Source organism: Caretta caretta, chromosome 11, assembly GCF_965140235.1.
Source record: "Caretta caretta isolate rCarCar2 chromosome 11, rCarCar1.hap1, whole genome shotgun sequence".
Classification (NCBI taxonomy): Eukaryota; Metazoa; Chordata; order Testudines; family Cheloniidae; genus Caretta; species Caretta caretta.
Window position 1 is genome coordinate 52,308,844 of NC_134216.1, and position 18,721 is coordinate 52,327,564.

General features: G+C 44.2%; 1 protein-coding gene across 11 annotated transcripts in view; it reads left to right on the forward strand.

Moving 5' to 3' along the window:
* LOC125645067 (uncharacterized) overlaps positions 1 to 7,085 on the forward strand; it is a 69,514-nt gene extending 62,429 nt beyond the window's left edge. For 4 of the 11 annotated variants that reach the window (XR_012664402.1, XR_012664407.1, XR_012664406.1 and 1 more), the window contains 2 exons: positions 3,846 to 4,062; positions 4,514 to 7,085. The gene's annotated coding sequence lies outside the window, so the exon portion shown is untranslated. Of the gene's footprint in view, positions 1 to 3,264; positions 3,585 to 3,824; positions 4,063 to 4,513 lie in introns of all 11 variants that reach the window. The other 7 variants (XR_012664404.1, XR_012664403.1, XR_012664405.1 and 4 more) reach the window with 6 other exon arrangements.
* The last annotated feature ends 11,636 nt before the right edge of the window (positions 7,086 to 18,721 follow it).

Here is an 18,721-nt window from a genome sequence, read left to right on the forward strand (position 1 = left end):
TGTTAAAAATCTCCAAGGATGGAGATTCCACAACCTCCCTAGGCAATTTATTCCAGTGCTTAACTACTCTGACACTTAGGAAGTTTTTCCTAATGTCCAACCTACACCTCCCTTGCTGCAATTTAAGCCCATTGCTTCTAGTCCTATCCTCAGCAGTTAAGAAGGACAATTTTTCTCCCTCCTCCTTGTAACAACCTCTTATGTATTTGAAAAATGTTATCATGTCCCTTCTCAGTCTTCTCTTTTCCAGACTAAACAAACCCAATTTTTTCAATCTTCCCTCAGAGGTCATGTTTTCTAGACCTTTAATCATTTTTTGTTGCTCTTCTCTGGACTTTTTCCAATTTGTCCACATCTTTCCTGAAATGTGATGCCCAGAACTGGACACAATACTCCAGCTGAGGCCTAAGCAGCATGGAGTAGAGCGGAAGAATTACGTCTCATGTCTTGCTTACAATTCTCCTGCTAATACATCCCAGAATGATGTTCGCTTTTTTTGCAACAGTGTTACACTGTTGGCTCATATTTAGCTTGTGGTCTACTGTGACTCCCAGATCCCTTTCCACAGTACTCCTTTCTAGGCAGTCATTTCCCATTTTGTATGTGTGCCACTGATTGTTACTTCCTAAGTGGACTACTTTGCATTTGTCCTTATTGAATTTCATCCTGTTTACTTCAGACCATTTCTCCAGTTTGTTGAGATTGTTTTGAATTATAATCCTATCCTCCAAAGTACTTGCAATGCCTCCCAGCTCAGTATCGTCCACAAACTTTATAAGTGTACTCTCTATGCCATTATCTAAATCACTGATGAAGATATTGAACAGAACCGGACCCAGAACTGATCCCTGCAGGATCCCACTCGTTATGCCCTTCCAGCTTGACAGTGAACCACTGTTAACTACTCTCCGGCATGGGTGGTGGATGAACTCCCCCTTTGGGGAGGGTAACCCGCCGACCCTGCCCCTTCTGCCCGAGCCCTGAGGTTCCCCCCTTCCCCTACGGATGGAGGAGCCCCGGCCCACCCACCCTAGCCACCCTAAGCTGCCAGTTGGCCCACTCCAGCCAGCCCCAGCACCAGGCCTGTCCAAGACTCTGGCCCAACCCCCAGGCCAGCTGCAGCACCTCACCGGGCCTCCCTGAGCTCCCCAGGCAACCGGCTGGAGCTGAGCCTCCACTGGCTTCAGGGAAGGGAGGAGGGGCCTGGGGGTGGAACATGGGCAAGGCCACAGCCTGGGTCAGGGGAGGCTTAGCTTGCCCTGGCCTTTGATATCTGCCACCCATGCTCTCTAGGAATGGTTTTCCAACCAGTTATGCACCCACCTAGTTCCGTCTAGGTTGCATTTCCCTAGTTTGTTTATGAAAAGGTCATGCGAGACCGTATCAAAAGCTTTACTAAAGTCAAGATATACCACATCTGTCGCTTTCCTGCTATCCACAAAGCTTGTGACCCTGTCAAAGAAAGCTATCAACTGGGTTTGACATGATTTGTTCTTGACAAATCCATGCTGACTGTTACTTATGACCTTATTATCTTCTAGATGTTTGCAAATTGATTGCTTAATTATTTGCTCCATTATCTTTCCGGGTACAAAAGTTAAGATAACTGGTCTGTAATTCCCCAGGTTGTCCTTATTTCCCTTTTTATAGATGGGCACTATATTTGCCCTTTTCCAGTCTCCCTTCTATTCAGATTAAGTTTTCTATTTCCTAATTTCATCCTTTCTGTCTCAGAGATCGTAGCTGTTTTGCTAAATAACTCTGTACTAAATTACATGATAGGAATTATATAATAAACCATTTCTCTTCCTTCTGGGTGTGTGTTGTCTTTGCTCTTTACACAACATTAAGAATATGTGGAAAGTATGTGACACAATTAGATTCCAAATAACCATGTTTGCTATCTGTATAAAACATAGAAAACACAGCTACTTCTATACACTGCTGCTGTGTTAGGTTCTAGTGGCTTCTGCCATAGAAGAGGTCACACAGAGGCTCATTAGAGGGCTCCCAGATTATTTAAAGGGATACTACCCAAATCATATACAATGCTTTTAGCCTTCCATTATTTCTACTAGTATGTTCCTCCTTAGCTGTCACTCTAAATCAGTGTAGTTGGCTCCAAAAGTTGTAGTAAAAGTTGGCCAAGTATGATTAGAACTTCGTCATACTGACAATGTGTCACAAAAGGGCAGCACTGGAAATCAGTGAAGGCTTTCTGAATAGGTTTAAAACAAGAAGATAATACTAGTAGTGAATAGAGAAAAATATAATGAATTTTGCTATTTTGCTGGGTTGGTGACAGGGCAAAAAATACTAGATTTTTTATCCTGTGTCGGACCAACTCTCAGTGCACACTCTGTGTGGTCTCTTGTACTCAGCATCTTACTTGCTGTGGAACCCCTTGCTGTCCTCCCTCAAGTGCTTACTCTGAATATTTTCTTTACTGCTGCTGGAACCATCATCACTGGTCATAGGACTTGATTATTTACAAGGCACTGATAGCCATAATAATGAACTAATATTTCTTACATATCAAAATATTTTGGAGAAGATCCATGAGCTAAGTGAGGGAGGAGATAAGAATGAGGGGAAAAACAGGCGGACTCTTCAGTGCTGACTAGACATTTAAAAAGATTGGGAGTGAAAACTAAAATTAGATAAAACATTGGTTGGGCAACAGCTTATCTTGCTGTTCCTGTTCCGTGAAGGGAACTTATTCAGGCTCAGTAGTTTCCTGATGATGGTCATAAATGAATAAAGCAAAAATAAGTCTCATCCATTAAAGTCAGTGTGGACTAGTGAATGGGGCATGGGCAGGGAGCCAGAAGACTTGGGTTCTACTCTCAGTTCAGCTATGAATGCCTGTGGGATCTTAGCCAAGTCACTTAACCACTCTGTGGCTCAGTTTCCCCTTATTTAAAATGAAGATAATATTATTTACTCATCTGCAACCCAGGGAGTCACTCAATACCAACTGGCAGAGGGCACATCATACCGTAACTCACTTCAGGCCTGACACTCATTTTCCCAACACACTGTTGCCATTATCTGTATCCAAAATGTGCTATGTAAGGTATCATCTGCTAGCCAGTAACACACTGGTCAGTAATATTATTGTATGCTGTATATAAAGATGATGTATAAACGGTTTTAGATGTGTTGCTGGAACTATGTTCTCAAAAGGTGTTTTGCAAGCAATGCACAACCCCAACTTGTCTTAGACAAAGGAACGTTGTTTCACCTGTTTTTCTGTGTCTCTAGTGTAAATTGAGCCAGGTAACACCTCTGAACAATGAAAAGTACATCTACATACAAGGGAAACAAATCCATCAAGCTAAATGAGCGGGGCTGAGCGTGGAGGGAAGACCATTTAACTATCATGACAGGGGATGGAGTCTGCACTTCCCAGGAAGTCTTCCTGGCTTTTGAAACAGAGACAGTAGACTTTGGGAAATATAAGCAGAAGCAGAAAGCCATTTGGTATGCATCACTAGGGGATAAAGGGAGAGCAACACCCTTTGAGTTCATGAAAAATGAATCCTCCTAGCCTGAAAACCAAGAGTAGCTGGAACTGACTGTAGGTGAGAAAATTGCTTAGATTAAGGTTGTAACTTGCTGAAGTTAAGTTTTAGTCACTAGAAAGTGTAATTGTTTTTGTTTTACCTGTAGCCATATCTATGTCTTCTTTCTTATTATCTCTTATACTCTGTTCTTTGTTAATAAACTTATTCTTGTTTGACTGCAAAACCATCTCATTGCTGTTACTCTTGGGGGAATTCTGCGCAATGCAGAGTTTGCACAGAAATTAATGTTCTGTACAGAATTTCCTTTTCCCCCCACAGAAATGGGCTGCTGAGCTGCTGGCTGCCACTAGATTTGGCAGAGCCGAGCTCCAAAATAGAAGACACTGTGAAGAGAAGGGGGACAGAGCTGGAGGATTCTGGGCAGTTGCAACTCCTGGCATGCCCTGAAGGAAGGAGGTGGCAAGCAGGAAACTCCACACAAGCCCAGGACCAAGCATCAGGCTGTTTGTCCCTCTGAATCCCTGAGCTCTAGCAGGTAGGGGGTGTGGGTGTTTGGGCTGCCGGGGACCCAGCAGCTGGGCTCTGGGAGGTAGGGGTGTCTGGGCTTGGGAGCGCCATGCAGTTGGGCTCTGGGGGAGGGGGTGTGGGTGTCTGACTCCACAGCTGGGCTCTGGAGGGGAGAGGGCAGAGAAACAGGAACTGGGTTGTTGTAGCGGTTTCTTTAACTCTCTACACCTGGGGGAATTTTTTGTGTGTCTGCATTGTTACAGATATAGTTGCTGACAGTTATTTTGAAATAAATTACCAAACTAATTAAAACTGACGTGAATCTATAGTGTTATTCTGACAAATAAAATATGCAGAATTTTGCAGAATTTTTAATTTTTTGGCCCAGAATTCCCCCAGAAGTAGTGCTGTGTATTAAATGGAAGGGTGAAGTGTTCAGCTAAACTAACAGGCTGGTGTATGCTCTGTCTCTTTGGCAGCAGAAAACTTGATAACTTCTGTGAGAGGGACTGGAAACTGCAGAGGGAGATGGTTTGGGGGAGACTCAGGACTGGAAGAGCTGTTGGTGTCATCCTGCAAGGAGTAACCAGGCTGGGGGAACCTAGGATGAGGCCATTATGCTGATGAAAGCTACTTGCATCAGGGCTCTGAGCCAAAGCTGCACAGCGTAGAAGCACTCTGGGTTACAGGGCAGGCAGTGGTGAAGTCCCAAAGTGTCACATTGGCATAGTCCAACAGGATTTACTGTTTACTACTTGCTATTTGGCTCACACTCAAACCACAGTTGCCAACTTTCATGTGGTAAATAAGCACCCCAACTTTCACAATAAGCCAAAAATCAAGCTAATACCATTTCAAAACAAGGCCAAAGCAAGCCAATCCCTAAGAACCCCAGCACTCTATGTGACTAGATCCCCCCCCCCCCACAGTCTGGGACTGTAGTGGGCCTGCTGTGCACCCCTGACTCTCTTCCCCCTCTTGCCCCTGCTTGCCCCTTGTCTCTGCTTGCTCGGAGCGGATCAAAAAAAAGAAGCAGCAAGCTGCAACAAGCCAAAAACTAGCCAACAAGAAACTCACAAGCCAATTAAACCAAAAACAAGCCCAATTTCTGCAATTTTTTTCGTGGGTTTGGCATGTCTGACTCAAACCACTGATTTACTAGATTTTTAAGCGATTTTTCAAGTGAGAAGGCTGAGTGGAGTCAAAGAAAGTTTACAGATTAATTGTTTTTTGTTTGTTTATTTTGGGCAAGGAACTAGAACAAAAGGCATTTTAAAATGAGCAGCAGCAAAATAACCACAAAGTTAGAACTAGACAGATTGGAGGCCGATCAGACAGAGAAAGAATGCGAAGCTGCAAAAGCAGCTCATGATCACCAAAAATGGGAAGCCAAACAGCAAGATAAACAAAACCAAGTAAGAGAAGCCAACCAGAGAGCCAATAAAGCTGACCTGAGAGACGAGGAGAGGGAGGCAGAAAAGCAACAACAGGAGGAAGCACACCAGTGAACCATGGAACTAAAAAGAGAAAGAAGCCCAAGAAAGGGGGAGAGAGAGAGACTGTATAACCTGGATATGATGGATAAATATGGACACAACCCACAAGTACTCTCTCTTCCTCAGGAATAGCCTGATGGGACAAGCTATGCTCTGCATACAAAAAATCAGATTGAATTGAGGAATACCTTACAACTTTTGAAAGATTCTATGTGTTGCATAAGGTCCCAGAAGACAAGAAATTCCCCACGCTGGTGAAAAGACTTTTGGATAAAGCATTGATTGTATTTAATGAAATGCCAATTGAATAGGTTTGAAATACAATGAATTTGAAAAGGCTGTATTGCAAAGGTTTCAAATCACCCTTGAAGTGTACAGGGTGAGATTCAGAAACTCAAAAAGGATGTTAATATGAGTTGTAGAGAATATATGTATGATTTGATGAGGAAATGGGCAGAAGGAAAAGGGGCAGAGAATTACGACCAGTTATTTGAACTTTTTGCATAAGAGCATTTTCTAAGTGTATGTATGCTCTGATGAAATCAGAGCTGCTCTTTGAGATAAATCGCTAATGTCTGTGCAAGAGGCTGCTGATCTGGCTGATTCCTATGCACAAGACAGAGATTCCAGTGAGCACAAGCCTCCAAGTGAAGGGCAGAGGGAGGAAAGTGGGAGGGTTGAGCCCAGGCATTCACCTCCACAGAACCAATGCCCTCCTGGAAATCACATTTGCAGACCTATGTCATAGGAGGACGGACCCAGAAAGTATTTCACATGTAATTCCACCAAGCATCTGAGGGACAATTGCCCTAAACAAAGGGAATCTCAGCCTACAACCATCCAGCCACAGCCCAGATTAATGCAGCTGTTGTAAACACAGGACCCACAGAGGTGCCTGAAACATTCCTGATAAACTTTGTAAGGTCCGGCCCTTTGGAGGTTGCTGCTGAGTTTATTAAAGTCGTCACAGTGAATGGCAAAGAATGCCGAGAGTGGAGAGACATTGGTGCCCAGATCTCTCTGGTTAGCGAGGGCATGGTCAGGAAGACTGACAGGCTGCAGGGAGAAAGTGTAGAGCTCCTGGCATTGGGAAGCTGTAAAACCAGTGTGCCTTTAGCTAAAGTGCATTTGGAGTGGGAAGGTGTGGAAGCCATTTTAAATGTTGGTGTGTTGGATTGAATTCCAGCAGAAATACCCATAGGAAATGATGTATTAACTACGTCTAAAGTTGTTTAATACAAACCTGCTCTTTTCTGAATGTTGGCAGAATGAAAGGCTGTCTTGGAAACACCTGAAACTGGGCTGCTTGATAAAAAGGAGTAATAAGAAGATAAAACTTCTGATGCCAGAAGTAGTCACAGATTTGATCCTGTGTGAAATTTTAACCATTTTTCACCAGTGGCTCAACAGCCTTCCACAAGAAAATGATGAAATTCTGCCCTGTTGGAAAAATCAAGAGTTGTGTACATTTGACCTTGGCAGAAAAGTCAATGTTTTACAAAGAAAACATTTTGTTGTTGTTGTTTGTCAAAATTACAGTTCTCTGCTTGTGAAATTTGTCTGTCTTTTTGTTTCATTTTTCTTTTACATTTGAAGTGAGATTGAAAAATGTTTATCTTTTTCATTAACCCATATAAATGTGGATTTTATATTTAATTATCAGGTGTGAGAATGAAGTAGAGGAATTGGTATGTGTGCAATTGTTCATCAACCTTGAAGCCAAGAAAACAAATAGAAGCCTATGTTTACATAGCTTAGATATTCAGAGCCAGAGCGTCAACTGGTGTAAATTGACATAGCTCCTTTGAAATCTCAATCATCCAGTCAGATTAATAAAGGGAAGTATATGGAGACAAACCGATTTACTCCTGCTGAGGATCTGGCCCCCAGCTGTTACTGAGCTGGTGTGAATAATTAAATTGTTTAAAATATGGAATGAAGAAACAGGTAGATGAATGTAGGGGCTGTATTTCTATTTCCAGCTTTACTCTCCTGGCTTTTGATTTCACAAGAACCCCCAATAAATTATAACCCCTGGGTTGGAGAGTAAAATGTTCCATTTAATTTTTTTAAATAATACAGGTTTCAGAGTAATAGCCGTGTTAGTCTGTATTCGCAAAAAGAAAAGGAGTACTTGTGGCACCTTAGAGACTAACCAATTTATTTGAGCATAAGCTCACGAAAGCTTATGCTCAAATAAATTGGTTAGTCTCTAAGGTGCCACAAGTCCTCCTTTTCTTTTTAAATAATACATAAATGCAAATGCCTAATTTAACTGTTGCGGTCCTTTCCCCTACCAACCTTCCCTTCTGCAGTCTCCCCAGATAGCTCCAGCTGCTATAACCCCCAGGCTTCATTCTGACTTTGACCACCACTGGAACACTGCTCAGCCTGCATGGCCATGGCTGTTCTCTAGCGGCAATCACTTGAGGAGCAGTTGGCTTGATGTTGAAATCCAGTTCCATGAACCTGATGGAGGGTTTGGTTTAAACCTACAACGTTTGGACCACACACTCCTTGAAATAGTAAAGAGCCAGTCTGTCACAAGTAATGTGCTTGGTCTCGTGGGGAAGGTAGAATCCTCTAGTTTATCATCTGATGGAGTGGTAATGTCAGAAGCATCCAGTGAGGACTCAGACGAGATTATCTTGGGGTGGGGGAGGGAATGGTGGCTCTAGAATCATGTTTTGCATTCTGCCTATCCCCCAGTGCTCTGAGAGGCTTCTCCCAATAAATATCTGAAGAAGATAGTTTATGGGAAAGCCACTTTCCACTTATGAAGCTGCATAGCATATTCACAACTAGAAATTAAGTGGACTCCAATTTTTCAGTACACAAATGACAACCGTGATGCTTCAGAATCTGAATTCTGACAACAGAAATTTACTGATCATTCATTATTTTAAAATATTCCATATCATGTGCATGATTAAAAACTGGACATTTATTATACACAGTACTGGAATTTACTGTACTGTTCGTGGTATTTCCTATTCTAAGCACTGTGGGAGAGGTTCATATTATGTCGTAAGCATACACTTTTAATGGTGCTTACAGCATATGTAAACTGAACAGAGTGCATGCTTTAGAGGCTCTAGACAGTATACAGAGCCTTAACAAAAATTCCAGTGTAATTCAAAGTGAATTAAAATGAGTCTCAGAGGCACAATTAGGCAGTGAATTGTGGGGAGAGGGGACAGGCTTTTTTCATTATTCCTGTATTCCATTTCTTTTGTGAACAGATCAGATATTGTCATTGAGTCTAACTTTCTTTTCAAAACAACATCACAGACAAGTGGTTGAAGGAAACTGTGAAATGCATATCCTTTCCCAATCCAGGTTTCTGCATGCAGAAGGCTAGCCTTCTGTATGGATGCCATTCCCCCCTCAGATATGTACACCATTGCCTTGTTTATAAACCCAAACTTCCTCACTACAGCTAGGCACCTGTGTCTCTGACACACCTAAGTCTCTTTGGCTCTTCCAGCAAAATTCCAATGTTTACATTGCCTTGTAGTTGTCTTTGGTGCATGCAAACATACCCAACCAGTTTCCTATTTCCTTAAATTGCCTCAGTCAGCTGCAGATTGACTCTGTCCTCCCTAGCAACGACCACCCCTTCTGTCTTGATGCTATCTGCAGACTTGTCCCACTTTCTAGACACATATTCAGTTTCTGACAAGATTGGTCCCCATGTTGAGCCTTGGGATACTTTGTTTTCATCTTTCTATCCAGGTACATTTGCTTGTGTTGATGCTTGCCCTGAGGACTTTGCTTACCAGCTTCCTGTAGTGGTGTATTATTAAACACCTGGCAACTTATATTTTGTCACATCAGCTAAGATCAGGTGGTATGCCCCTGGCCTCAGTTCCTACAAGCAAACTCCCCAGGACAGGTAGCAGAGCTTTTCCAGTGGAGGGCCCTAATCTGCAGGGGCGGTGAGTTATATGGGGCCGTGATGCCCAGGCTCCAGGAATTTCAGGGTCTCTCCCCTGGCCCCGCCTGGAGTGTCTCCCAGCCCCTGACCGCTGCCCCTCCCGGCACCCTTCCTCTGGGCCCTGGAGCATCCCTGGAGCATGAAAGTGGGCGGCTCCGGCTGCTGTGCCGCTCCATTCTGTTTATAAAGCTTCCTATGTTGGGTAATTTGTGTTTGATTTTGTATCTTTTTACATTTTTGTAAAGACCCCAGATGCTGAAGAGAAGGGCACTTTACAAGATCCTTAAATATTATCACTCAACGCTGAATTTAACAAGTGTCCTAGTAATTATTTTTCATTGAAATCAATGGCTAGGTAAGGGAATTAACTTAATTTATTATAATTTAAAAATAAAAAACTAAGTATCCTTAATCTAGTTTTCAAAAGCCCAGTGACATCACATAGTAATCTATATTCAGTCAGGAACCTCATTTGTGCAACAAACTTGGACCTGTTTAGGTACCATCCCCAAATTATAAATGTTTCATACAGTGTCAGGAAGTCATTTAAGACTAAATTGTACCTAGAATGTAATGTTAAACTGTATTATAATGTTTAGCCACCAGGTGGCACTGTGAATAACATACCTGTCCCAGGACTTCTCCTGGGGTAGAGCAGTTATATGCCACCTCTCACTCAGCGTCAGGGCTGAATCTCCCTCAGCGTCAGGGCTGAATCTCCAGGAAGAATCTAGCCCTCAGTGAGAGACTTTGGCATACCCAATACAACTCTTTTCATTTGTTGATTTTTAAACTTAACAGTTACAAATAGCAAAAGTGCTCTTATCTTGGATGTGAAGGTGGGGTGATCTGTTAAATGCATTCCTAGTGCATGATTAAATCTACTTTAAGAAGACTTGTCAGTCACACATTCAATACTCACAGTGGAAATGTCAATAATTTCTAGTAAGTACAGAAGTTGAAAACACCCACTCTTCAGGACCAGGAACCTTTATTAGCACTCTCACAGGCTAATCAACGAAACACTCAAACACAGGGATATTGTGATGAATTAGTCATTAATAAACTTTAATTGTGTTTCTAACTGAACATGAAAAGGATAATCAGTGGGGAGCTTATACTTTGTCGACTCAGTTACTCAATTGTCAACCTCTGCTGTTTGTACATATCAATCATAGCAAATAAATCACTGATGCAGTAGAATGTTCACAAGCATTCAGATTAAACCACTTACATTGCGGAGCAAACAAGTAGTGAACTATAGCAACAGCATCAGAGAATGAAGTGTGTGAATTATTGTCCAGAATTGAATATTGTCTAAAAGAATTCAGACACATGCCAGGACATGTAAATGTCTCAGTTGGATTCCAGTACACTTCTCAAATAGCTGTTTGTTGAAAAGCATTCTGCATGGAAGCATACTAATTAACAGTAACACTTAGCGTCAGACTCAACATTAGTCTTTCAACTGTTCAAATAATTTAATTCCAAATGTCCTTAAAAATTAGAGCAAAAGTGATGTCATAGACTATCGGGGTTGGAAGGGACCTCAGGAGGTCATCTAGTCCAACCCCCGATCAAAGCAGGATCAATCCCCAACTAAATCATTCCAGCCAGGGCTTTGTCAAGCCGGACCTTAAAAACTTCTAAGGAAGGAGATTCCACCACCTCCCTAGGTAACGCATTCAGTGTTTTACCACCCTCCTCGTGAAAAAGTTTTTCCTAATATCCAACCTAAACCTCCCCCACTGCAACTTGAGACCATTACTCCTCATTCCGTCATCTGCTACCACTGAGAACAGTCGAGATCCATCCTCTTTGGAACCCCCTTTCAGGTAGCTGAAAGCAGCTATCAAATCCCCCCTCATTCTTCTCTTCTGCAGACTAAACAATCCCAGTTCCCTCAGCCTCTCCTCATAAGTCATGTGTTCCAGTCCCCTAATAATTTTTGTTGCCCTCCACTGAACGTTTTCTAATTTTTCCACATCCTTCTTGTAGTGTGGGGCCCAAAACTGGACACAGAACTCCAGATGAGGCCTCACCAATGTCGAACAGAAGGGAATGATCACGTCCTTCGATCTGCTGGCAATGCCCCTACTTATACATCCCAAAATACCATTGGCCTTCTTGGCAACAACGGCACACTGTTGACTCATATCCAGCTTCTTGTCCACTGTAACCTCTAGGTCCGTTTCTGCAGAACTGCTGCCTAGCCATTCAGTCCCTAGTCTGTAGCGGTGCATTGGATTCTTCCGTCCTAAGTGCAGGACTCTGCCCTTGTCCTTGTTGAACCTCAAACAAATTAGAGGATTGGGCCAAAAGAAATCTAGGTCCCTCTGTATCCTATCCCTACCCTCCAGCTTATCTATCTCTCCTCTCAGTTTAGTGTCATCGGCAAACTTGCTGAGGGTGCAATCCACACCATCTTCCAGATCATTAATGAAAATATTGAACAAAACCGGCCTGAGGACCGACTCTTGGGGCACTCCACTTGATACCGGCTGCCAACTAGACATGGAGCCATTGATCACTACCCGTTGAGCCCGATGATCTAACCAGCTTTCTATCCACCTTATAGTCCATTCATCCAGCCCATACTTCTTTAATTTGCTGGCAAGAATACTGTGGGAGACTGTGTCAAAAGCTTTGCTATAGTCAAGGATCAACATGTCCACTGCTTTCCCCTCATCCACAGAGCCAGTTATCTCATCATAGAGGGCAATTAAATTAGTCAGGCATGACTTGCCCTTGGTGAATCCATGCCGACTGTTCCTGATCACCTTCCTCTCCTCCAAGTGCTTCAGAATTGATTCCTTGAGGACCTGCTCCATGATTTTTCCAGGGACTGAGGTGAGGCTGACTGGCCTGTAGTTCCCCGGATCCTCCTTCTTCCCTTTTTTAAAGATGGGCACTACATTAGCCTTTTTCCAGTCATCCAGATCGGGACCTCCCCCAATCGCCATGAAAGTTTTCAAAGATAATGGCCAATGGCTCTGCAATCACATCCGCCAACTCCTTTAGCACTCTCGGATGCAGCACATCCGGCCCCATAGACTTGTGCTCGTCCAGCTTTTCTAAATAGTCCTGAACCACTCCTTTCTCCACACAGGGCTGGTCACCTCCTCCCCGTGCTGCGCTGCCCAGTGCAGTAGTCTGGGAACTGACCTTGTTCGTGAAAACAGAGGCAAAAAAAGCATTGAGTACATTAGCTTTTTCCACATCCTCTGTCACTAGGTTGCCTCCCTCATTCAGTAAGGGGCCCACACTTTCCTTGACTTTCTTCTTGTTGCTAACATACCTGAAAAACCCTTCTTGTTACTCTTAACATCTCTTGCTAGTTGCAACTCCAGGTGTGATTTGGCGTTCCTGATTTCACTCCTGCATGCCCGAGCAATATATTTATACTCTTCCCTGGTCATTTGTCCACTTCTTGTAAGCTTCTTTTTTGTGTTTAAGATCAGCAAGGATTTCACTGTTAAGCCAAGCTGGTCGCTTGCCATATTTACTATTCTTTCTACACATCGGGATGGTTTGTCCCTGTAACCTCAATAAGGACTCTTTAAAATACAGCCAGCTCTCCTGGACTCCTTTCCCCCTCATGTTATTCTCCCAGGGGATCCTGCTCATCAGTTCACTGAGGTTGTCAAAGTCTGCTTTTCTGAAGTCCAGGGTCCGTATTCTGCTGCTCTCCTTTCTTCCTTGTGTCAGGATCCTGAACTCGACCATCTCATGGTCACTACCTCCCAGGTTCCTATCCACTTTTGCTTCCCCCACTAATTCTTCCCAGTTTGTGAGCAGCAGGTCAAGAAGAGCTCTGCCCCTAGTTGGTTCCTCCAGCACTTGCACCAGGAAATTGTCCCCTACACTTTCCAAAAACTTCCTGGATTGTCTGTGCACTGCTGTATTGCTCTCCCAGCGGATATCAGGGTGATTGAAGTCTCTCATGAGAACCAGGGCCTGCAATCTAGTAACTGCCGTTAGTTGTTGGAAGAAAGCCTCATCCACCTCATCCCCCTGGTCCGGTGGTCTATAGCTGACTCCCACCACAACATCACCCTTGTTGCTCACACTTCTAAACTTAATCCAGAGACTCTCAGGTTTTTCTGCAGTTTCATACCGGAGCTCTGAGCAGTCATACTGCTCTCTTACGTACAATGTAACTCCCACAACTTTTCTGCCCTGCCTGTCCTTCCTGAACAGTTTATATCCATCTGTGACAGTACTCCAGTCATGTGAGTTATCCCACCAAGTCTCTGTTATTCCAATCACATCATAATTCCTTGACTTTGCCAGGACTTCCAGTTCTCCCTGCTTGTTTCCCAGGCTTCTTGCATTTGTGTATAGGCACTTGAGATAACTTGCTATTTGTCCTGCTTTCTTAGTATGAGGCAGGAGCCCTCCCCTCTTGTGCTCTCCTGCTCGTGCTTCCTCCTGGTATCCCACGTCCCCACTTACCTCAGGGCTTTGGTCTCCTTCCCCCGGTGAACCTAGTTTAAAGCCCTCCTCACTAGGTTAGCCAGCCTGCTTGCAAAGATGCTCTTCCCTCTCTTTGTTAGGTGGAGCCCGTCTCTGCCTAACACTCCTTCTTGGAACACCACCGCATGGTCAAAGAATCCAAAGCCTTCTCTCCAACACCACCTGCGTAGCCATTCGTTGACTTCCACGATTAGATGGTCTCTACCCAGGCCTTTTCCTTCCATGGGGAGGATGGACGAGAACACCATTTGCACCTCAAACTCCTTTATCCTTCTTCCCAGAGCCACGTAGTCTGCAGTGATCCACTCAAAGTCATTTTTGGCAGTATCATTGGTGCCATGTGGAGAAGCAGGAAGGGGTAGCGATCTGAGGGCTTGATGAGTCTCAGCAGTCTCTCCGTCACATCGTGAATCCTAGCTCCTGGCAAGCAGCAGACTTCTCGGTTTTCCCAGTTGGGGCGGCAGATAGATGACTCACTCCCGCTGAGGAAAGAGTCCCCAACCACCACCACCCACCTCCTTCTCTTGGGAGCGGTGGTCATGGAAGCCGCATCCCGAGGACAGTGCGTCTCTTGCCTTCCAATCGGCGGAGTCTCCTTCTGTACCCTTCCCTCAGATGTATCATCTAGTCTACTCTCTGCATTAGTACCTGTGGCGAGAACATGAAAATGGTTGCTTACCGGTATCTGCGTTGCTGGTACATGAACACTCCCCTTTCTTCTTCTGGAATTCACATGCTGCCAAATTTCTTCACCATCCTTCTGTCCCCGCTGCGCAGCCTGCTCTGAATCTTCAGAACATTGTGTCCGTAGAAGCATATTCTGATGTCTGTCCAGGAAATCTTCAGTTTATCTTATGCAACGCAGGGTCGATACTTGTTTCTCCAGATCTTGAACTTCTCTTTCAATATGGAGACCAGCTTGCACTTTGTACAGATAAAGTCGCTTCTGTCCTGTGGAAGAAAGACAAACATGGCACATCCAATGCAGATGACAACAGCTGAACACTCCCCATCCATATTACCTTCCTTCTATGAGCTTCCTTAGGAGTTGTAGTAACTACCCAGAGAAGCCGGCAAGATGTAAGCCTCAGTGGGCTCTCCACAGGCAAACTCCCTCTGTTAGCTTCTCTGCTGTTCACCGCTCAGCTGGTTCACAGCTCACTGGCTTTTTATAACAGACAGGCCCACTCAAGGCTCACCTGGAACAAAGCACTCCCAATTCACACTTTTCAAACAACCAATCAAGCACATGATCAAACTGTCCCCACAACAGACACTCAGATACTCCCCAACACAGCCTCCCTAATGCAGCCCTTAGCGTATCTCCTCTCAGACAGATCCCAGGCAAACTCCCTCTGTTAGCCTCTTTGTTGTTCGCTGCTCAGCTGGTTCGCAGCTGACTGGCTTTTTTGTAACAGGCAGGCCCACTCAAGACTCATTTGGAACAAAGCACTCCCAATTCACACTTTTCAAACAACCAATGTCTGCAATGTAGTCAGCTACAAATTGTGGGTTTCCTGCTGTGATACTTGTGCGGTTTGATGGGGTTTATATAAATTTGCCCTAGCTACAGCAATTCATGTTAATTTTGGAATGACTCTCCTTGGGTCTTACAATGTTATCTATTATTAAAATAGAGAGAAAGGACAAGGTGAGACAAAAAGTAAAGGGGACATCCTCACAGTGATCTCACTGACTTTGGCTAAAAGCTCTGACAAAATCCCACAGATTTGTGGGAAAATTCTGTGCAAATGTTGCCAAATCATAGAATCATAGACTATCAGGGTTGGAAGGGACCTCAGGAGGTCATCTAGTCCAACCCCCTGCTCAAAGCAGGACCAATCCCCAACTAAATCCAGCCAGGGCTTTGTCAAATTTCCCTCTGATTTCTGTTGACCCTCCCTGTTGGTAAAAATATGATCCAGTATCTATGAAAGTCAACGGACTTTCAATCAGTTTCAATTGGCATTGGATTAATCCCACTAAGCGTTGTGCATTATTTGCCTGATCCAAAGCCCATTTGCTTCGCTGGGTTTTGGATTATAACCTATTAGTTAATGTCCATTGTCTTCGGTGGTAGCTATGGATGCTCTGAAATTAGGCCATAAACCTTACCCAGTCACACAGGTCCTGATCCACAGTGGTATTTAGAGACCCATTCCAGTAGGCAGCCTCTGAGCACACCTGCTTGACCGGACCCCACACATGAGTCAAGTACAGTACAGGATTTTGCCTTCTATGTCTGTCTTCTGATGATTGGTAACCAAGGACACAAGCAGCTTACACACAGTACTGGCTGGATATATCAGGCCTCTGCAATGCTTAATGGGGGAACAAAAAGGTACATGAACTCTGATAATGATTTCTTGCTTTCTTGCTTTTTCACTTTTACATTTTTCCCATTAAACTTGTTTTTCAGTGTTTCATTCCTAGCCTCATTTTCTTCTTAAGTGAATTAGCAGAGAAACGAACTAAGCACCTGGGCAACCCTGTGTAAGCAAAAAGAAAAGGATTACTTGTGGCACCTTAGAGACTAACCAATTTATTTGAGCATGAGCTTTCGTGAGCTACAGTTCACTTCATCAGATGCATACAAGTGAGCTGTAGCTCACGAAAGCTTATGCTCAAATAAAATGGTAAGTCTCTAAGGTGCCACAAGTACTCCTTTTCTTTTTGCGAATACAGACTAACATGGCTGCCACTCTGAAACCTGTGTAAACACTGAGCCTTGGTATTGTGGGAAGGGAAATCCTGTCTTTCCCTGACTATTCATAACAGGCAATTCCATTTTTGTTTCTGTGACCCAGCTCTAATGATAGCAGCGATGCGCTGTTGGACTTCCCTGGGGAGGTTGTAGGTTGCTGAAGTTGAGCTTTTATGCAAGGGGATTAGGACCACTAGCAACCCAAAAACTACATTTGCAAGGTTTGGTGAATGAACCACACACAAACGAAAATTGTTGGTGTTCACACACTTCTAGTTGTTACTTGATCACCAAGGCCTACAGATAGCAGTTTCCATGTTACCAATTTATGATGATGGCATCTAGTGGTTAAACTAGGAAACCAGGACTCATTGTTCCTGGCTTTGCCACTGACTTACCATCGGGTTATTTAAATTCTCTGTGCCTTGCTTCAGCCATCTGTGTTGTGAGATCTAATTAGATGTTTGTAAAGAACATTGACCTACTCAGATGAAGCAAGGCGCTGAAGTGCAAAACAATATACTACTATTAGTAATTATTAAAATAATAGGTTTAGCCAAGAAAAAGGAAGCTTTTAAAACCAGGAACTCATATAACTTGTTTAACAAATACCCTTCTGCAGGGTTCACTCCTTCATTTCTGCTGTCCATTTCTGGTAAAGGGCTATGAAATGAACACAGTTTTTTTCTAAACACTAATTAGAATCTTTCCTTTAATTTCTTTTTACACATTTGTGGTTCTTTCATTCTCAAGCTTTTGAGGCCTATCTTCTCAAATTATAGCACTAGTTCTAACCAATTTCTTTCTTTCTGTTCTTGCTTATACTAGGAAAAAAAGTTATTTTTTTAAACCCTAGTGTAGGCAAGTTATATGTTCACATATTAGGTGGACACCAGGGATTTATTCAAAATGTCAAAACCATGTCTGCAAAGGCTTAACCATGTGTGCAAGTAAGGATATTACTACCCTGCAATCAGGGGAGTGATTGCAGTTTGTGTAGACACACACTGCAAGTCAGTGAAGATGTGGCAGCATGGACTTCAGTTTGGTTTGTACAAGCCCACCTGAAACCACTGTGTAATTCAGCCCATGCTGAAATCTGTGCTGCTGAGCCTTCATTAGGTACTCATAATACTTAAAGCTAGATCAGATATGTCTGCACATGCTGCAGTTACACCTCTGATTGTGGTATAGACATATCCTAGGCTCTAGGACAGGGGTGGGCAAACTACGGCCCAGGGGCAACATCCGGCCCTTCAGACATTTTAATCCAGCCCTTTAGTTCTCTCCCGGGAGCAGCGTCCGAGGCTTGCACGGCTCCCGAAAGCAGCGGCATGTCCGCCCTTCAGCTCCCACGCGTTGGGGCAGCCAGGGGGCTCTGCATGCTGCCCCCTCCCCTGCACAGCTCGCACAGCTCACAGAAACGCTGGCCAATGGGAGCTGCAAGGGTGGTGCCTGTGGACAGGACAGTGTGCAGAGCTGCCTGGCTGCACTTCCGTGTAAGAGCTGGAGAGGGGACATGTTGCTGTTTCCAGGAGCTGCTTGAGGTAAGCGCCACCCGGACCCCTGCTGCCCTATGAGCTTCTTGGTCCAAGCCCAGAGCACTGTCCACCCCCAACCCCACCCCAGAGCCCACACCCCCCGCTGGAGTCCTCCCCTGGCACTCCCTGCCCCAGTCCAGAACCCTTTGCCACACCCTGAACTCCTCATTTCTGCCTGCACCCCAGAGCCCTGCACGCCAACCCCCAAGTCCGTGAGCATTCATGGCCCGCCATACAATTTCCATACTCAGCTGTGGCTCTTGGACCAAAAAGTTTGCCCATCCCTGCTTTAGGAGGCAGCTGTTTACAGCTCCCTAAGGGCAGCTTTTCTGATAAATCTGGATTCTCAAGGTGTGGGGTTCCCAAGCTTAACTGTATCGCAGCTCCCTTCCAGGGATTTTAAAACTTGATGGCGCTTCAAAACCAAGAACCATTTTTCAACCAACTCGAGACAATTCGCGCATGCTCAGTTACACCAAGGGGGGTGGCCAAACGTATCAGAGGCGTGACTTGTTACTGAGCATGCCCGGAGA